Raw genomic sequence first — 19,510 nt, forward strand, 5'->3', positions numbered from 1 at the left:
CAGCTACTTGGGGGGCGGAGGAAGGAGAATCACTTGAACCCGGGAGGCGGAGGTTGCAGTGAGCCGAGATCGCACCACTGCACTCCAGCCTGGGCAATAGAGTGAGACTCCGTCTCAAGATGAAAGCTCCTATAAACACACTTTTATAAATAGTTGCAGTGTTTCACGTGTGTAACACCTGTTGAGATGTAGAACAAAATTCAGATGAGATGATCAATACCTACTCAGTTACGTGCGTGACTCTCACCCACACCTGGTCCTCAAGTGCAGTTAGTGCCTTTGATACCAAAATAGATGAAGTGACAATAGTGCCCGCAAGAGGGCAGTCACTTCTGTCTTTTCCAATATTGAGACGGGTTCACTATTCGGAAGTAATAAGCACGGAAAGTTATAGCAAAGTCTTGCAATTTTATTAATTCCGTGATACAGAAAGAGAAAAATTTTTCATTGCCAAGGAAGAGAAGGGACCTTTGCAAAACCTGGGAGTGAGGACACTAGTTGGCTCTGAGTTCGTGAATGCTTGGTGAGTGACATGCTTTTGCTTCAAATAGTTTTGAGATCCAGCAAGAAATAATTCCGGAATGTACACCTCTTGCACAGTTTAACATCTCTGTTTTGCAGGGAGGGGGTGTTTAAATTACAACATTGTTTGACAACAGTTTTACTATATAAAGGATGGCTTTTAAACAAACCTAAGACCTGGCTGATGCATGTTAACAGCCTCTATTGTTTGAGATCAGTCACTGAAAAGGCTGGATAGGGGTGATGAAACTGAAGTCATTTTATATAATAAAGTTTGACAGCCTACCTTTTGAAAATGGCAAGATATTTCCCAGATATTATTTCCAGTATAAATGTTTAATTTTTTTCTGATAACCATTGAATAGTCCCTGTAAATGCATTCTTTATGACTATTAGTCACTAAAGGGCATTGTTAGTTCTGCTTAAATATGTTCCATTCAATTCTTGGGACATTTGGCTTATCAAATCGACTTTCCGCATCTCCTCATGCTTTCATTGCAGTTTATTTTTGATTGACAGTATCAGATAAACACAGATTTTAAGTGGCAGCCTAGTTTATGCTATTTTTAGTAACTTTTGAACCATTTCCAAGGCATGGGTGTGATTATGAACCTGGTTCCTTTAAATCATTATCTTTTAAAGTATGCACAATTTAGCATTTTAAGATGCATATGTTTATTTTTCTGTGCATGGCAGCTAGAGTACTATATGGGATGCTTACTGCGCTTTGTCAGGACAAAAAGTGCCATCAACAAACTTAATTAGGCTGGGCCTGGTGGCTCATGCCTGTAATCCCAGCACATTGGAAGACCAAGGCAGGCAGGGTTGCTTGAGTCCAGGAGTTAAAGACAAGTCTGGGCAACATGGTGAAACCATGTCTTTACAAAAAAAAAATTATATATATATATGTGTGTGTATATATATATGTACATATATATGTGTATATATGTACATATATATGTGTATATATGTGTATATATGTGTATATATGTACATATATGTACATATATGTGTATATATGTGTATATATGTGTATATGTGTACATGTATGTGTGTATGTGTACATGTATGTGTATGTACATGTATGTGTTTGTGTTTTTTTTTTGTTTTTTTTGTGTTTTGTTTTGTGTATTGTGTATGTGTATTATATGTACATGTATGTGTTATGTGTACATATGTATGTGTGATCATGTGTATGTGTGCATCATGTGTATGTGTGATCATTTTATGTCATGCATGTGTATGTGTGTATATGTACATATATATATACACACACATATATATATACAAAAATTAGCCGGTTGTGGTGGTATGCACCTATAGTCCTAGCTACTCAGGAGGCTGAGGTGGGAGGATCACCTGAGCCAGGGAGGTTGAGGCTGCAGTGAGCCTTAATGACCTCACTGCACTTCAGCCTGGGCCACAGAATGAGACCCTGTCTCAACAAAATAAAAAATCGTAATTGAGAGCAGGCGCCCAGCACTTTGGGAGCAGAGGCAGGAGGATGATGAGCCCAGGAGCTCAAGACCAACATGGGCAACATAGGGACACCCCATTGCTACAGAAAATACAAATTTTAAAAATCAGCTGGGTGCAGTGGCAGGTGACTGTGGTCCCAACTACTCAGGAGGCTGAGATGGGAGGATCGCTTGATCCCAGGAAGTTGAGGCTGCAGTGCCTGAGGCTGCTTGCACCACTGCGCTCCAGCCTGAGTGACACAGCAAGACCTTGTCTCAAACAAGGAATTATTTCTTGCTGGATCTCAAAACTATTTTAAGCAAAATAGTTTGTCTCAAACTCTTTAATTGCACCCAGTGGATGAAAGCTGGCTGCAGAGTTCATATAGAAAGACTGCTAATAGCTCCTCTCAGGAGCGACTGTGAAACTAAACACACGCTCCTATCGTTCTCCTTAATAAAGTATGACCTTGTGTACATGAGTCCAAGGGTTGCTGATTAAAAGACTCATTCTGGTCATTGCTATAATCATAACCTAAGGCCTGAACTATCAGAAGCAGTAAAATGGCAGAAAATAACATACTAGACAATGAATTACTTTTTTTTTTTTTTTGATCCAAGGTCTTGCTTTGTTACTGAGGGTGGCGTACAGTGTTTGCAATCTTGGCACACTGCAACCTCTGCCTCCTGGGCTCAAGCGATCCTCCCACCTCAGCCTCCTGAGTAGCTGGGGCTGCAGGTGCACACCACCACGCCTGGCTAATTTTTGTATTTTTTGTAGAGATGGGGTCTCACCATGTTCTCAGCCTGGTCTCAAACTCCTGGGCTCAAGCAGTTGGCCCGCCTCGGCACCCCAAAGTGCTGGGATTACAGGTGTGAGACACCGTGCCTGGCAACAATGAATTACTTTAAATCAGTCCCCATGGGTCACTAGATTCCACAGAAAAAGATGTGTTTTCTCTTGCTTTTCCAGGGTAGCCCCTTCACCTAATGGCTATGTGACAACTTAAACACATACTTATGTATGGAAAGAAGTCCATCCAGCATTTTCACAGCGTGAGAACCGCTTACCCCGCAACAGGGAGAGTAATATGCTTGCGGCACTAAAATTGTCTGTGAATATGACAAAATTTTAAGAGGGATCCAAGGATTTTTCTGTTAGATAAAAAACAATCATTGTGTCAGTTAAATAATTTTTCTTAAGCAGAAAACAAAACCGTTGTTACACAGCCATGCCCAGATTTACCGATTGTATAGAAGGAGTTAGATCCAGCTGCCCTGGAGTTCAAAAATTGATTTAAAATGGATACAGAAACAAATATGCCTGTTCTGTCTCTGCGGCAGAGCATCAGTAAGTAGTCTGCAGCCTCCTGCTTGCAACCCCTGACAAGAAGCTGATATTTGAAAGTCTTCTTCCGATGAGGCGGAAGGAGTCAAGAGAGTTTCATCCATGGATGTACCCAATTGAGCCGCCAGCTCCCTGGCACATTCACTCCCAGGACAAACACCAGAGGCCCCAGGGTCAGCCCCACATGACTTCGAGCTCAGCAACCTCCCCGAAACGTGGCCATGATTGCTGACCTCACTCTGTTTTGACTTTGGGTGCCTGCAATTTTAGAATGTGATCCCAAGGATGTTGATACACAATATCCTATATACAGCCCCATGTTACAGTTGATTACTAACATCCGATTGCCTCAGAGATGCTGGAAGTAAAACGCAAGTGATTTTGTTTGTTTGTTTTGTTATGAGACGGAGTCTCGCTCTGTCGCCGAGGCTGGAGTGCAGTGGCGTGATCTCGGCTCACTGCAACCTCCACCTTCTGGGTTCACGCCATTCTCCTGCCTCAGCCTCCTGAGTAGCTGGGAATACAGGTGTGTGTCTGACTAATTTTTTGTATTTTTAGTAGAGATGGGGTTTCACCATGTTAGCCAGGATGGTCTCGATCTCCTGACCTTGTGATCTGCCCGCCTCGGCCTCCCAAAGTGCTGGAATTACAGGTGTGAGCCACTGCGCCCGGCCAAAATGCAAGCAATTTTTAAGGAAAGGGTGAGAAGCACAGTAGGGTATGGAGGTGCTTTTGCTGAAAGGCGCATGGTGTTGGGGGGCGTGAGATGCCTTCCAGGACAGAACGCAGTTGCTGCAGCTGCTGTCGGGCAGCTGTGGATGGAGGGAGAGCCTGGCTTTTGACTGGAACACGTGGGGATCCACCTCCGTGCACCTACGAGTGGCACCCAGTCCCTGTGGGGGTGCTTCCCACTAGAGGCAGCCTGGGCAGAGTCCCTGGATCCTCTCACTCGGTTGTGCGCTTCTCGCTCGGTCACCAGTGGCTCCATCTGCCTGGGCCAAGGTGCTCCTTCCTCCTGCCACGTGGCCCTGCTCAAGTTTTGACATGTGACATCCCTGGCCTTCCTTTGATCCCACCATCTGGAGGTGCAAGCCCAGCTCCCCCACCCGACATTCAAGGCCCTCGACCACAGTGGCTCATACATTTCTTTGGGCCTAGGGATCACCTAGGGAGCTTGTAAAAAGTACAGATTCAGGAACACTCCCTCCCCTACCCACAGACCCCCAGAAACAGGATCTCGGGAGTGGCACGGGAGCACCGGCCCCAGAGGCCACCTGCTCTCCAGTGTGTGTTGCTTTCCTGCTTTCACAGATGTTCGAAAAACTGGAGATTCCTTCAGTAGCCAGGCCCTTAGCATTTTATTCTGGGTGGTTCAACCCAAAAGAGCAATTCAGCATCTCTCTGCTGGCCTGTCACCCGGTCTTTGTTCCAGAGCCTCTGGAAGTGACACATGACCCATGCTGTGGAATTTGCCAGGCCTCCACGGAGTGACCGGCACAATTGCATGCCCAGGTGACATGGGAGGGGAGCCGAGACCCCAGTTTTGCCGTGGCCAGGCAAGGCCCAGGGAATGGGAGGGAGGCAGCAAGAAGACTCGGGGTCTGACCACACAGTTTCCTCTTCCACCTGGAGGCAGATGCGGTCACGTGGAGCATGGGCAGGATTCATCAACTCATCTGTCTGACTCTGCGAGTTTGTTTGGAGCCTGTTTGGTCTTATATCTGGGTGATATTCCACCCTTGGTGATATGGACCCATTTCCAAATAAGTGCAACTGATGCTTTTTAAAAATTATCCTTACCATGTATTGCCATGTGTAGGATGACTTCAGACGTTTGGATGGATGGATGCAGACAGGTAGATAGTTCCTGATAGATATATTTTTTTAATTCCATAAAGAATCAGAAATCAGTCGTGAGAAGGTGAGGCCTCCACTTGGGCAAATGGAAGTGAGTTTCCTCACACAGCTTTTGAGCTCAGTGAAGTGCAAAGCAGAATTCTTCTTAGTGCAATTTTCCAACAATGCATTGTTTTACATATTTTTAAGTCTTTAAAAAACTTTTCTGAGGTATAACTTACATACAGTAAAATTCCCCCTTTTAAGTATCTATGAGTTTTGATGAATGGTCATGTAATCACCGCTTCAACCAAGACACAGGGCACCTCCATCACCCCAGGCATCCCACTGTGCTCCCAAAGTTAGAACAGGGATCCCCTTTTTAGGGGCCTGTGGACCCCACACATAAAAAGCCCTGAGTTCCTTCAAAAAGAAATCCAGACACCTAGCTAGCCCCGAAAGTAAAGAACTTACTAAAACAAAATAATAACCTAAGACAATAACTAAAAAAGTTAAAGCCCCCCAAATGTCTACTTTCCCTGTAAAACCCAAAGACACATCTTAATGTATGTTACTGAGTCGTTCAAAACCTCAGAACCCCTCTAAGATCTCCCATCGGAGAGATCCAGACACATAAACCTCAAATTTAAGAAAAGTAAAAACTAAACTTTAATCATCATCCTTTGTTCTAAGCGGTCACTCCCCTTAGCCAGTGAACATTTTTCTACTGACCCCAGATCATTAAACAAAGCTTCTCTTCCTTAACCAATTGCAAATCAGAAAATCTTTGAATCTGTCAACAACCTGTAAGCCTGCACTTGAAGACATCCTGGCCCTTTTAAGTCTAAGCCAACCAACAATAGAACCTTCTATATTAATTTATAATTTTGCCTGTAACTGTTACTTTCCACCCACCTTTAAAAATCCTTACCTGCAAGTCATCGGAGAGGTCAGAATTTAAACATTCAGCTGCCTAGTTCTCCATACTCGACTCCCTACACTAAAAACCTTTCTTCCTATCACTGGAAACCTTGGTGTAAATGTCCAGTTTGACTATGGCAAACAGACCCCAGTTTGGTTCTGTAATACTCCTTTGTAGTCAAGCACTATCCCTACTCCCAGCTCCCAGCACCGGATTTTGTCCTATATAGTTTTGTCTTTTTCAGAATGTCACATAGCTGGAATCCTATACTCTATATTTGAGTGTGGCTTCTTTCATTCAACAAATGACTTCAAGATTCTTCCTGCTGTTTAGTGTCTCACTGTTCCTTTCTTTTGATTGTTGAGCGATATTCCATTGTCTGATCGCTCCACAATTGCTTTATCATTCACCAGTTCAAGGATGTTGGCTTTCTTTCCAATTTGAGAGGTTTATGAATTAAGCCATTATAAACATTTGCATACAGGTTTTGTGTAAACAGACATTTTTCTTTCCCTTGGGCAAATACCTAGGGGTGAGATTTCTAAGTCACTAGGTCGATGTATGTTTATAAGAAATTGCCAAACCATCTTCTGACGTGAATGCACCACTCTGCACTCCCACCAGCAAGATCCAAGCATGCCCACAGCCCCATCAGAAATATTCGCCACCACTTGGCCTTGTCAGGCTTTTTTTTTTTTTTTTTTTGACAGAGTCTCATTCTGTCACCCAGGCTGGAGTGCAGTGGCGTGATCTCTGCTGGCTGCAACCTCTGCCTCCCGGGTTCAAGCAATTCTCCTGCCTCAGCCTCCCGAGTAGCTGGGACTACAGATGTGTGCCACCACGCCCAGCCAATTTTTGTATTTTTAGTAGAGACAAAGTTTCACCATGTTGGCCAGGCTGGTCCTGAACTCCTGATCTCAAGTAATCTACCCGCCTCGGCCTCCCAAAGTGCTGGGATTACAGGCTTGAGCCACCACGCCCGGCCTATTTTATTTATTTATTTATTTTTGAGACAGAGTCTCGCTCTGTCTCCCAGGCTAGAGTGCAGTGGCCGCGATCTCGGCTCACTGCAAGCTCCGCCTCCCAGGTTCAGGCCATTCTCCTGCCTCAGCCTCCGGAGCAGCTGGGACCACAGGAGCCTGCCACCACCCCGGCTAATTTTGTGTGTGTGTGTGTCTATTTTTAGTAGAGACGAGGTTTCACTGTGTTAGCCAGGATGGTCTCGATCTCCTGACCTTGTGATCTGCCAGCCTCCCAAAGTGCTGGGATTACAGGCGTGAGCCACCGCGCCTGGCCTTGTTTTCGTTTTTAATTTTAGCCTTTCTACTACACATGTAGTGACATCTCACTGCAGTTTTAATTTGCATTTCACTAATAGCCAATTATTTGGAAAATCTTTTCACATGCTTATTTGCCATCTGCAGATGGTTTCTGGTGAGGTGCCTGTTCATAGCTTTTGACATTTTATACTCTGGGTTGTTTGAGAGTTATTTATGTATTCTGGACACAAGTTCTTTATCAGACATATGTTTTGTAAATATTTTCTCCCAGTCTGTGTCTTGTCTTTTCATTCACTTAACAGTGTCCTTCAAACAGTAAAATTTTTTTCAATTTTGATGAAGTCTAATTTATCTGCTGTTTTTCTTTGATGAATCATTTTTTTTTCCTTTTTTTTTTTTTTTTTTTGAAACAGAGTCTTGCTCTGTCACCCAGGCTGGAGTGCACTGGCACGATCTCGGCTCACTGCAAGCTCTGCTTCCCGGGTTCACGCCATTCTCCTGCCTCAGCCTCCCGAGTGGCTGGGACTACAGGTGCCCGCCACCGCACCAGCCACCACGCCCGGCTAATTTCTTGTATTTTTAGTAGAGACAGGGTTTAACCTTGTTAGCCAGATGGTCTCGATCTCCTGACCTCGTGATCCACCCGCCTTGGCCTCCCAAAGTGCTGGGATTACAGGCGTGAGCCACCACCAGCCAGTGAATCATTCTTTTGATGTCATATCTAAGAAATCTTTTGCATAACTCAAGGTCACGAAGGTCTTTTCCTAGGTTTACTTCTGGAAGTTTTATAATGCTATGTTTTACATTTAAGTCTGTGATCCATTTTGAACCAAATAGCGCTTATGACCCAAGGTGTGGATCAAGGTTCGCTTTTCCGCACATGGTTGATGTATTGTTTTAGCACCATTTATTTTATTTTATTTTATTTTATTTTATTTTTTATTTATTTTTTTTTTTTGAGACAGAGTCTCACTGTCGCCCAGGCTGGAGTGCAGTGGCGCGATCTCGGCTCACTGCAGGCTCCGCCCCCCGGGGTTCACGCCATTCTCCTGCCTCAGCCTCCCGCATAGCTGGGACTACAGGCGCCCGCCACCTTGCCCGTCTAATTTTTTGTATTTTTAGTAGAGACAGGGTTTCACTGTGTTAGCCAGGATGGTCTCGATCTCCTGATCTCGTGATCCGCCTGCCTCGGCCTCCCGAAGTGCTGGGATTATAGGCATGAGCCACCACGCCCGGCAATTAGCACCATTTATTTTAAAAATTATCCCTTGTCCCTTGACTTCTCTTTGCAGCTGTGTTAAAATGTATTGACAGGCACGATGGCTCACGCCTGTAATCCCAGCACTTCGGGAGGCTGAGGAGGACAGATCGCCTGAACTCAGGAGTTTGAGACCACCCTGGGCAACATGGTGAAACCTCATCTCTACTAAAATACAAAAAATTAGCTGGGTGTGGTGGTGCACACCTGTAGTCCCTGCTACTCAGAGGCTGAGGCACGAGAATGGCTTGAGCCATGGAGACGGAGTTTGTCGTGAGCCAAGATCACGCCACTGCACTCCAGCTTGGGCTACAGTGAGACTTCGTCTCAAAAAAAAAAAAAAAAGTATTGGCCACATGTGTGGGTGTTTTAGCTCCATTCTTTCCCAAGCTAGTCCTTCATCAGAACCAGGCTGTCTTGATGATGACAGAGTATAGTCAGCCTCAAACTCAGATAATGCAAGTCCTCCAGCTTTGTTCTTCTTTTCTAAAGTTGTTTTTGGTGATTCTGAATCCTTTGCCTTTCCATCTAAATTTTCAAGTCCACTTGTGAATTTATGCAAAAAGAAAATGTTGCTGAGATCTTTGGGGGAATGAATTTATAGATCAATTTGGAAAGAATTTTACACTTTAACAATACTGAGTCTCCCAATCTGTGAACAGAAGAGTGTATCCCTCCAATCATTTAGGCCTTCTTTGATTTCTTTCATCATCGTTTTATATCTATCGTAGACATCTTGCACAGATGTTGGATCTGTATCAAAGTTTGTCATGGATTTTCCTTCGGGGAGAGTGCTATTATAAATCGTACTGTTAGCCATTGCAGTACATTGAGCTCCACAGAGACAGCGCCGGGACAAGTGAGAGCTGGACGTGCACTGGGCGACTCTGTGCCTCGCTGAGGAAAAATAACTAAACATGGGCAAAGGAGATCCTAAAAAGCCGAGAGGCAAAATGTCATCATATGCATTTTTTTGTGCAAATTTGTCGGGAGGAGCATAAGAAGAAGCACCCAGATGCTTCAGTCAACTTCTCAGAGTTTTCTAAGAAGTGCTCAGAGAGGTGGAAGACCATATCTGCTAAAGAGAAAGGAAAATTTGAGGATATGGCAAAGGCGGACAAGGCCTATTATGAAAGAGAAATGAAAACTTATATCCCTCCCAAAGGGGAGACAAAAAAAGAAGTTCAAGGATCCCAATGCACCAAGAGGCCTCCTTCGGCCTTCTTCCTGTTCTGCTCTGAGTATCGCCCAAAAATCAAAGGAGAACATCCTGGCCTGTCCATTGGTGATGCTGCGAAGAAACTGGGAGAGATGTGGAATAACACTGCTGCAGCTGACAAGCAGCCTTAGGAAAAGAAGGCTGTGAAGCTGAAGGAAAAATACGAAAAGGATATTGCTGCATATCGAGCTAAAGGAAAGCCTGATGCAGCAAAAAGGGAGTTGTCAAGGCTGAAAAAAGCAAGAAAAAGAAGGAAGAGGAGGAAGATGAGGAAGATGAAGAGGATGAGGAGAAGGAGGAAGATGAAGAAGATGAAGATGAAGATGATGATGATAAATAAGTTGGTTCTAGTGCAGTTTTTTTTTCTTGTCTATAAAGCATTTAACCCCCCTGTACACAACTCACTGCCTTTAAAGAAAAAAACTGAAATGTAAGGCTGTGTAAGATTTGTTTTGATACTGTACAGTGTCTTTTTTTGTATGGTTAACACACTACCAAATGTGTCTTTAGATAGCCCTGTCCTGGTAGTATTTTCAATAACCACTAACCTTGTCTGTTACAGTATGGGGGTTGTAAATTGGCGTGGAAATTTAAAGCAGGTTCTTGTTGGTGCACAGCACAAATTAGTTATATATGGGGATGGTAGTTTTTCATCTTCAGCTGTCTCTGATGCAGCTTATACGAAATAATTGTTGTTCTGTTAACTGAATACCACTCTGTAATTGCAAAAAAAAAAAAAGTTGCAGCTGTTTTGTTGACATTCTGAATGCTTCTAAGTAAATACAATTTTTTATTAAAAAAATAAAAACTAAATCGTACTGTTTTTGCAATTTCAATTTCCAATTTTTTGGTGCTAGTATAGTTAATTTTTTTTCATTGACCTTGTAACCTGCAGCATGGCTAAACTCACATGTGAGTTGAAATTGTTTATTTGTAGATTCCTTGGGGTTTTCTATATAGATAATCATGCCATCTGCAAATAGAGACTATTTTATTTTCCCGTTTCCAAACTGTATGCTTCTGTTTTAATTTTCTTGCCATATGGCACTTGCTAGGACCTTGGATATGATGTTGAATAGGAGTGCTGTGAGCAGACATCTTTGCCTTGTTTACAGTTAGAGGAAGATCATTGAGTTTTTTGCCATTAAGTATGATGCTAGCTGTAAGTTTTTGTAGATACTCTTTTTTACATTTTATTTCAAGAGTTTTGGGGGAACAGGTGATTTTTGGTTTCATGGATTAGCTCTTTGGTGGTGATTTCTGAGATTTTGGTGCACCTATCACCTGAGCAGTATACACTGTACACAATATAGAGTCCTTTATCCCTCACCCCTCTTCCACTCTTCCCCCCGACTGAGTCCCCAAAGACCATTGTATCATTCTTACGCCTTTGTGTCCTCATAGCTTAGCTTCCACTTATAAGTGAGAACATACAATATTTGGTTTTCCATTCCTGAGTTACTTCACTTAGAATAATGGCCTCCAACTCCATCCATGTTGCTGTGAATGCCATTATTTCATTCCTTTTAATGGCTGAGTAGTATTCCATGGTATATATATATATACTACATTTTCTTTATTCACTCATTGCTTGATGGGCATTTAGGCCAGTTCTATATTTTTGTAGTTGCAAATTGTGCTGCTGTTAACATGTATGTGTAAGTGTCTTTTTTACATAATGACTTCTTTTCCTCTGGGTAGATACCCAGCAGTGGGATTGCTGGATCAAATGGTAGTTCTACTTTTAGTTCTTTAAGGATTCTCCATACTAGTTATACTAGTTTACATTCCCACCAGCAGTAAAAGTGTTCCCTTTTTACCACATCTACACCAACATCTATTTTTTTTTTTATTTTTTAACGATGGCCATTCTTGCAGGAGTAAGGTGGTATCTCATTGTGGTTTCAATTTGTATTTCTCTGATAATTAGCGATGTTGAGCATTTTGTCATTTGTTTGTTGGCCATTTGTATATTTTTTTGAGAATTGTCTATTTATGTTCTTTACCCACTTTTTGATGGGCTCATTTGTTTTTTTCTTGCTGATTTGTTTGAGTTCCTTGTAGATTCTGAATATTAGTCCTTTGTCACACGCATAGTTTACAAATATTTTCTCCCACTGTGTGGGTTGCCTGTTTACTCTGCTGATTATTTATTTTTCTGTACAGAAACTTCTTAGTTTAATTAAGTCCCATCTATTTATTTTTGTTTTTGTTGCATTTGCTTTTGGGTTCTTGGTTATGAACTCTTTGCCCAACCCAATGTCTAGAAGAGTTTTTCCAATATTGTCTTCTAGAATTGTTATGGTTTCAGGTCTTAGATTTAAGTCTTTGATCCATCTTGAGTTGATTTTTGTATAAGGTGAGAGGTGAGGGTCCAGTTTCATTCTTCTACATGTGTCTTGCCAATTATCCGGGCACCATTTGTTGAATAGGGTGTCCTTTCCCCACTTTATGTTTTCATTTGATTTGTCAAATATCAGTTGGCTTTAAGTATTGGACTTTATTTCTGGATTCTCTATTATATTACATTGGCCTACATACCTGTTTTTATACCAGAATCATGCTGTTTTGATAAGGATGGCCTTGTAGTATAGTTTGAAGACTGTGTAATGTGTGCCTCCAGAGTTGTTCTTTTTGCTTAGTATTGCTTTGGCTATGCAGGTTCTTCTTGAATGTAAATGGCCTAAATACTCCACTTAAAAGATACAGAATGGCAGACTGGCTAAAAATCTACCAACCAAGTATCTGCTGTCTTCAAGAGACTCACCTAACACATAGGACTTAAGGTAGAGGGGTGGAAAAAGATATTCCATGCAAATGGAAGCCAAAAGTAAGCAGGAGTAGCTATTCTTATGTCAGACAAAACAGACTTAAAAACAACAACAGTGGGGAGAAAAAAGACAAAGAGGGACATTATATAATGGTAAAAGGATGAGTCCAACAGGAAAAATATCACAATTCTAAATATATATGCACCTAACACTGGAGCTCCCAAATTCATAAAACAATTTACTACTAGACCTAAGAAATGAGATCAGTGGCAACACAAAATAGTAGTGGGGGACTTCAGTACTCCACTGACAGCACTAGACGTGTCGTCAAGAAAGAAAGTCAGCAAAGAAACAATGGACTTAAACTATACTCCAGAACAAATGGACCTAACAGCTATTTACAGGACACTCTACCCAACAACTGCAGAATATACACCGTCTTCACCAGCACATGGAACATTCTCCAGGACAGACCATATGATAGGCCACAAAACAAGTCTCAATAAATTGAAGAAAATCTAAATCATATCAAGTACCCTTATAGGTACTCTTTATCAGATTGAGGACATGTTTTAAAATTTCTATGTCTTTATTCTATTTATTTTCTCTTTACTCTCTATATACTTATATTTACTTATTTCTATTTTATTTAAATGACATATCTTCATATTTAAAATGGGTGTTTATTATTTATACAGTTTCTTTTTCATCCAGTCCAACCATCTTTGTGTTTCAATTGGTATATTTGGACCACTTACATGTAACGTTGTTATTTCTGTAGTAGTATTATTTTCTCTTGTTCCTTGCCACTTTTTGGATTTTTGTTTTATGGCCGTCAGAGCCTCGGCTGTCTGCTGCTCCCCAGGAGTGACCACGGGCTGTCCTCTGTGGCTGTGGTAAGAATGGGAGTACAGTGCGTCACACAGCCTGGCACAGCAGTCAGCAGAGGCGGGCCGCTGGTAAGTGCTCTCCTCCAATAACCCGCTAACAGTGGACTTTCAGCTACTCTGTTCTCTGTCGGGGGAAGCAACTCCAAGCCATGATGAACATCAGAGCCCAGAGCAGGCTGCAGGACTGAAGTCAGTGGGGTCTTTTGTTAGGACCCAGCACGCTGGCAAACAGACTTCCACTGCTCTTGATTGTATCATTTTTGTAAGTGGTAGGAAGAAACACATAAAATTTGCCATCTTATCGGGCACGGTGGTTCAAGCCTGTAATCCCAGCACTTTGGGAGGCCGAGGCGGGCAGATCACGAGGTCAGGAGATAGAGACCATCCTGGCTAATACAGTGAAACCCCGTCTCTACTAAAAAAAAAAAAAACAAAAAAATTAGCTGGGTATGGTGGTGGGTGCCTGTAGTCCTAGCTACTCAGGAGGCCGAGGCAGGAGAATGGCAAGAACCCAGGAGGTGGAGCTTGTGGTGAGCCGAGATCACGCCACTGCACTCCAGCCTGGGTGACAGAGCAAGACTCTGTCTTAAAAAAAAAAAAAAAAAAAAAAAAAAAAAAAAATTGGCCGTCTTAGCCATGATAAGTACAGTTCATGGGTGTTAGGCACATTCCCCTTGTTGTACTCCCATCTCCAGAACTCTTTTCATCTTGCCAAACTGAAACTCTGCCCGCATTAAACATTAACTCCCTGTCCCCCTCCACCCAGCCCCTGGAGGCCTCCATTCTCCTTCCCATCCCTCATGAATTTCACTATTCTATGTGCCTGGGTTATTTCACTGAGCATAATTCATTGAGGTTCATCCATGCTGTAGCCTGTGTCAGAATTTTTTTACCTTTTTAAGGGCGAATAATTTTCCTTTGCATGAGGGGGATCACATTTTGTTTATCTGTTTATCTATTGATGGATACTTGGGTTGGACAGTTCTCATTTTTAAAACTCGAAGTTTAATTAAATGAGAATGAATCAACACTGGAGGGAGAAAGAATCTCCTCAAAGGGGAGCGAAAAGCCCCCCACTCCCAGTGCACATGCCCCAAGGACCACAGCACTGTTGAGAGGTTGCCAGAACACGACAGAAGACAAACTGAAAGCACGGCAGTGCCTCTCCCCTGTTTCCAGGGTGGGGCTCTGTATTTTTGTTGACCAGCAGAGGGTCATCCAGGGGCCCAGCTCTGAGAATGTTCCCGACCTGTCTGGAGCCACGCCCCCTCCTGCTCTGCTCCACCCTCCCGCAAAGCAGCAGCTGAATGAAACAAAGCTCATGTTTCACCAGGCCCCGTGGTAAATGCTGTTGGAGCCCCCAAAAGTTTTCTGAAGACTGGTTTTGTTCTTATCACTTAAGGTTGATCTAATCCATCCCAAGACTTGCATTGCTGAAACAGAGTGTAGCAGAAACACATGATTCTCACCCATTTAGGGATTGTTCGCATGTCCAGACACATGACATTTAGTGTATCAGTCGGTTTTCACACTACTGATAAAGATATACCCGAGACTGGAAAGTAAAAGTGGTTTAATTGGACTTACAGTTCCACATGGCCGGGGAGGCCTCAGAATCATGGCGCGAGGTGAAAGGCACTTCTTACATGGCAGTGGCAAGAGAAAATACGGAAGATGCAAAAGCAGAAACCCCTCATCAAACCATCAGATCTCATGAGACTTATTCACTACCATGAGAACAGTACGGGGAAAACTGCCCCCATGATTCAAATGATCTCCCACCAGGTCCCTCCCACAACACACGGGAATTATGGGAGTATAATTCAAGATGCGATTTGGGTGGGGACACAGAGCTGAAGCATACCAGTTAGTAAATGACAGCAGAGAAGCCCACTTTCCCATAAGTCAGCGAGCCTGTCTTTATAAATGGCTCAAAGCTTTCCTTCTAACTAAAAAAGGAGGAGAAAAAAAGGGTCCCTTTTGTCCCTGACATATGAAAGCCAGCATTTTCTGAGGCAGCTGCATTCCCTGAGTGGGGCTGAGGGCCAGACCCTGGGCTCCTCCCTTCCTTGACCCTCCCTGCCCACACCAGGCCTCGGGTTCTCTGGGAAATTGAATCGGACCCCGGTTTCCCATCAAATCCAACAACTGCCCATCAGCTCAGGATGCCTTCCATAACTATCTGTAGCCTTTGCTCCCCAAATTTACTTAAATAATTTTAAAAGAAAACTCCGTTACCAAAAATGAAAAATCATTTTCTTAATAAGTAGGAGGGATCCCCCAAAGTGAATGTATTGAACCCTCCTCATGTCTTTAACTTCTGTTGGAGACTGGGACACAGGAGGCTGCCGGTGGAGCCTGCCCAAGTGTGAAAGTCAGGCTCACCCCTAAATAAGAAACCTCTTTGTAATCACAAGGATTGGAAAATAACTGTAAAGGGCAGAACTGCCTCAACTCGGGACTCTATGTTTTTAAGTACTGTGCCCATGCACTTCCACAACTCATCTTGCAAGGTTGCAAGCCACTTAGAAATGAGTGCTCAAAACAGAAGCCTTGAACGTGAGGGATGCGGGCTACAGGGCGTTTCTGTCCAGCCACCGGCAGGGCCTTCATTCAGCTGAGGTGTCCATGAGCACTGCACAAGAAGCGCCAATTACAAGGCCAGTTCAGGGCTCCGGAGTCAAATTAAAACTGTCCCAGTTCCTGCCCCACCGCTAGGTGACCTTAAGCAAGGCCATAGACTTCTGGGACCCTGACTTTCTCAAGCCAATCAATACACGTTAATTGAATGCCTTTCCTAGCTACCAGGGAAATGGGAAGAGAAAATGTGGTTCTCACCATAAGGATGCCAAAGTCCTCTCCTCCCCCTCTCCTCCCCCTCTCCTCCCCCTCTCCTCCCCCTCTCCTCCCCCTCTCCTTCCCGTTTCCTTCCTGTTGCTTGGGGTCCTGCAGAGCAGGTGCCCTCCTGCCTGTGTTACAGGGCTTCTCTCAGAGGCATGCTGGGAAACGATGGCTTTGGGGGGACCCCTGTTTGTAGCCTTTGCCCATTTCCATGCTGGCAGATTTCCTGCTATCCAGAGGACGCACAGGAATGCGTGTCTGGACCTAAAGCATTTCCTTCCCCAAAGTGCAGCAGAGGTGGCAGCCCCAAGAGCCTGGGGAATGGTGAAGTGCAGTATGCTAATTAGGAAGTGGTGAAGTGCAGTATGCTAATTAGGGAGTGATGTGTCCTGAGGAGCTATTATCTCTGTTTTTAATATAATTCCTTTAATTACATGTTTGTATCATTTAATTTTAATATTGGCCATATTTAACAACACATATGCAAATAATCTAGCCATCAGCGTTTGTGTGTTCATTGGTAGGAGCCGGGTGGCGCACACCGCGGCCTGCTGAGCCTGGAGAGACAGAAAGTTCCACAGTAGCTCCCCTGACACAGCCCAGGGCAGGGGCTCAGGCAGCACCTGCACTCTGCGTTCTCCCTGCCTGCTCCTGGTTGCGCCTTCCGGTGTCACTCCAGTCTTAGTGGGGCTCTCCTCTCCTGGTGGCACAGAGGTGGACAACAGTCCCAGGGGATCCTTGGGGATCCCAGCTGAAGGTCTCTGGCCTCTGGGTGCCAGCGATGTCCTGAATCAGGGGCCATGCAGTGCTCGGCTTGGCCGGCCCTGGCCACTCGCCTCCCCTGGGTCTGGAGGGGGAGGGCAGCATTGTGTGGACCAGAACTGGGGGCAGGTGTCCCAGGGAACATCTGGTGGCATTAGGGAAGAGAGGGCTGTGACTGTCCAGCAGTCAGAAACATGGAGGGTCCGCCACAACCTCAGAAGCTCCTGGTCAACTGTGCAATCCCGTTTCAGCATTCTGTCGGAGGCTTTACAATCTTGAGATATTTTTAAGCCTTTTGGTGCTTGGGGTTGTCAGATTTCGGAAGTAATACACACTTGTTTAACAGGGGAAATGGTAATATTCAGCCCTGCATGAGAGTGAGGTAATCACCTCCACAGCCCCTTCCTCCCCCACTTGCGGGGGGCTCCTTCCATGCCCTGCTGCTGGCTGTGCTGACTCAGACACACGTGCACGGTGCAGGGGTTGCTTTGCGTTTGCTGACGCAGACCCAAAACACACACAGGATTTGCACCTGGCTTTTTTTCACTGCACAGTAAAGCTTGGGGTTCCCTACCAGAGACAGCCCTGCAAACAGGAGGGTTTGCTCTCGCTAAACTGGAGGCTGGGAGACTTTTCATTCATTGCTCCTTCTGAAGGGCGTAGAAAAGCAAAGATCTCTTGAGATTTCTAAATTTGGTCAGAGTGTACAGGGCCGTGCAGGGTGCCTGTGTGCTAAAAATACCAGCCCGGGTCTGGGGTGAAGGCTGCGTGCTCAGAGAAGGGGCTATGGGGAAGATGGCTGGAGGCGCACCCGGGGTCCCAGACAAGGCTGCCTCAGCCTCCTCCAAGGGCCTGGGCCTCCCCACACTGACATCCATGCTACCAGCCATGCATGTGGCACAATCATGGCTTAGGGAAGCTGCCCCAAATTGAGTAACCCTTCACCTGAGGTCCTACACCCAGGGGTTGGACACCACCTCGGGATTGGGATCCTATCTAGGATTCACCTGCACCGATATTTACTTATTTCCAACTCACTTTTTAAAATCAAATGCATTTATTTTAAAATAAAATATCACAGTGCTACAGTACATGGGAAACCCATATCACTTGTCTTAAATGGTAATGATAGGTAGATATCATATATCTCGTATATAAAATTATAATAGGCCAGGCGCAGTGGCTGACACCTATAATCCCAGCACTTTGAGAGGCCGAGGTGGGCAGATCACCTGAGGTCAGGAGTTCGAGACCAGCCTGTCCAACATGGTGAAACCCCATCTCTACTAAAAATACAAAAATTAGCCGGGCATGGTGGCAGGTGCCTGTCTTCGCAGGTAATCAGGAGGCTGAGGCGGGAGAATTGCTGGAACTCAGGAAGCAGAGGTTGCAGTGAGCCGAGATCACAACATTGCACTCCAGCCCAGGCGACAACAGCGAGGCTCCGTCTCAAAAAAAAAAAAAAAATACAAAAATTATTTGGGCGTGATGGTGCACACCTGTAATCCCAGCTTCTTGGGAGGCTGAGGCAGGAGAATCCCTTGAACCCAGGAGGTGGAGGTTGCAATGAGCCGAGATCATGCCACTGCACTCCAGCCTGGGTGATACAGCAAGACTCCATCTCAAAAAAAATAAAATAAAATAATAAATATTCTTATTACTGTTATTAACATTTTTGAGTGTTTGCTCTGGGTAGGTACTGTTCTGATACACTAGCGTGTAAACTGGTTTAATCCTTGCCACAGTCCCTCGGGGAGGCCCAGCGTTGCCGCTCCCTAATAGCCTCATTTTAGGAAAGTAGTTTAGGGCCTCAAAAAGACACATCACTACTAAACCAAAGACAGGGGCTACTGAAATCATAGCAAAACACCTCTGGTGGATTTTGAATCTGAATTTACTTCTGCATTTGCTTTATTCATTCACTCACTGATTCCCTCATTCATTTGTTCAGCAAGTGTCTGCTGAGAACCCACTCTGTGCCCCACACTGGGAAGGCGGGAGAGTGGGTCCCGTCCCAGCCCTCCTTAGTAGGACTGCAATGGGGAAGGCTGCATTAACCAACAGGCATGGTGTGGTGGGCACTTCGGAGCTACAAGATAGGTGAGGAACAGGGTGTTCACCAGCCTAGGCTAGAAGGGTGCTGCTGGGTCAAGTTTCTAAACTTTTAAAGATGAAAATAGGTGAAATTAGGGAAGAAAGGAGGAGGATATGGGTGAAAAAAATGAAAAAATGGGTGAAGCAAGTTTCATGTCTTCATTGGATACCCCTATTGTTAACATACTGGAAGAAGAATTTAACCTCATTTTCTTTATCTGTAAAATGGAAACAGTGGTACCAGCTTCAAAGAATAATGTCAGATTTTTGTTTTGTTTTGTTTTTTGAAACAGTCTTGCTCTGTTGCCCA

General features: G+C 44.3%; 1 pseudogene; it reads left to right on the forward strand.

Moving 5' to 3' along the window:
* Positions 1-9,443: 9,443 nt before the first annotated feature.
* LOC101177494 lies at positions 9,444-10,332 on the forward strand (annotated as a pseudogene).
* The last annotated feature ends 9,178 nt before the right edge of the window (positions 10,333-19,510 follow it).

The sequence above is a fragment of the Nomascus leucogenys genome, chromosome 13 (genome assembly GCF_006542625.1).
Source record: "Nomascus leucogenys isolate Asia chromosome 13, Asia_NLE_v1, whole genome shotgun sequence".
NCBI classification, from domain to species: domain Eukaryota; kingdom Metazoa; phylum Chordata; class Mammalia; order Primates; family Hylobatidae; genus Nomascus; species Nomascus leucogenys.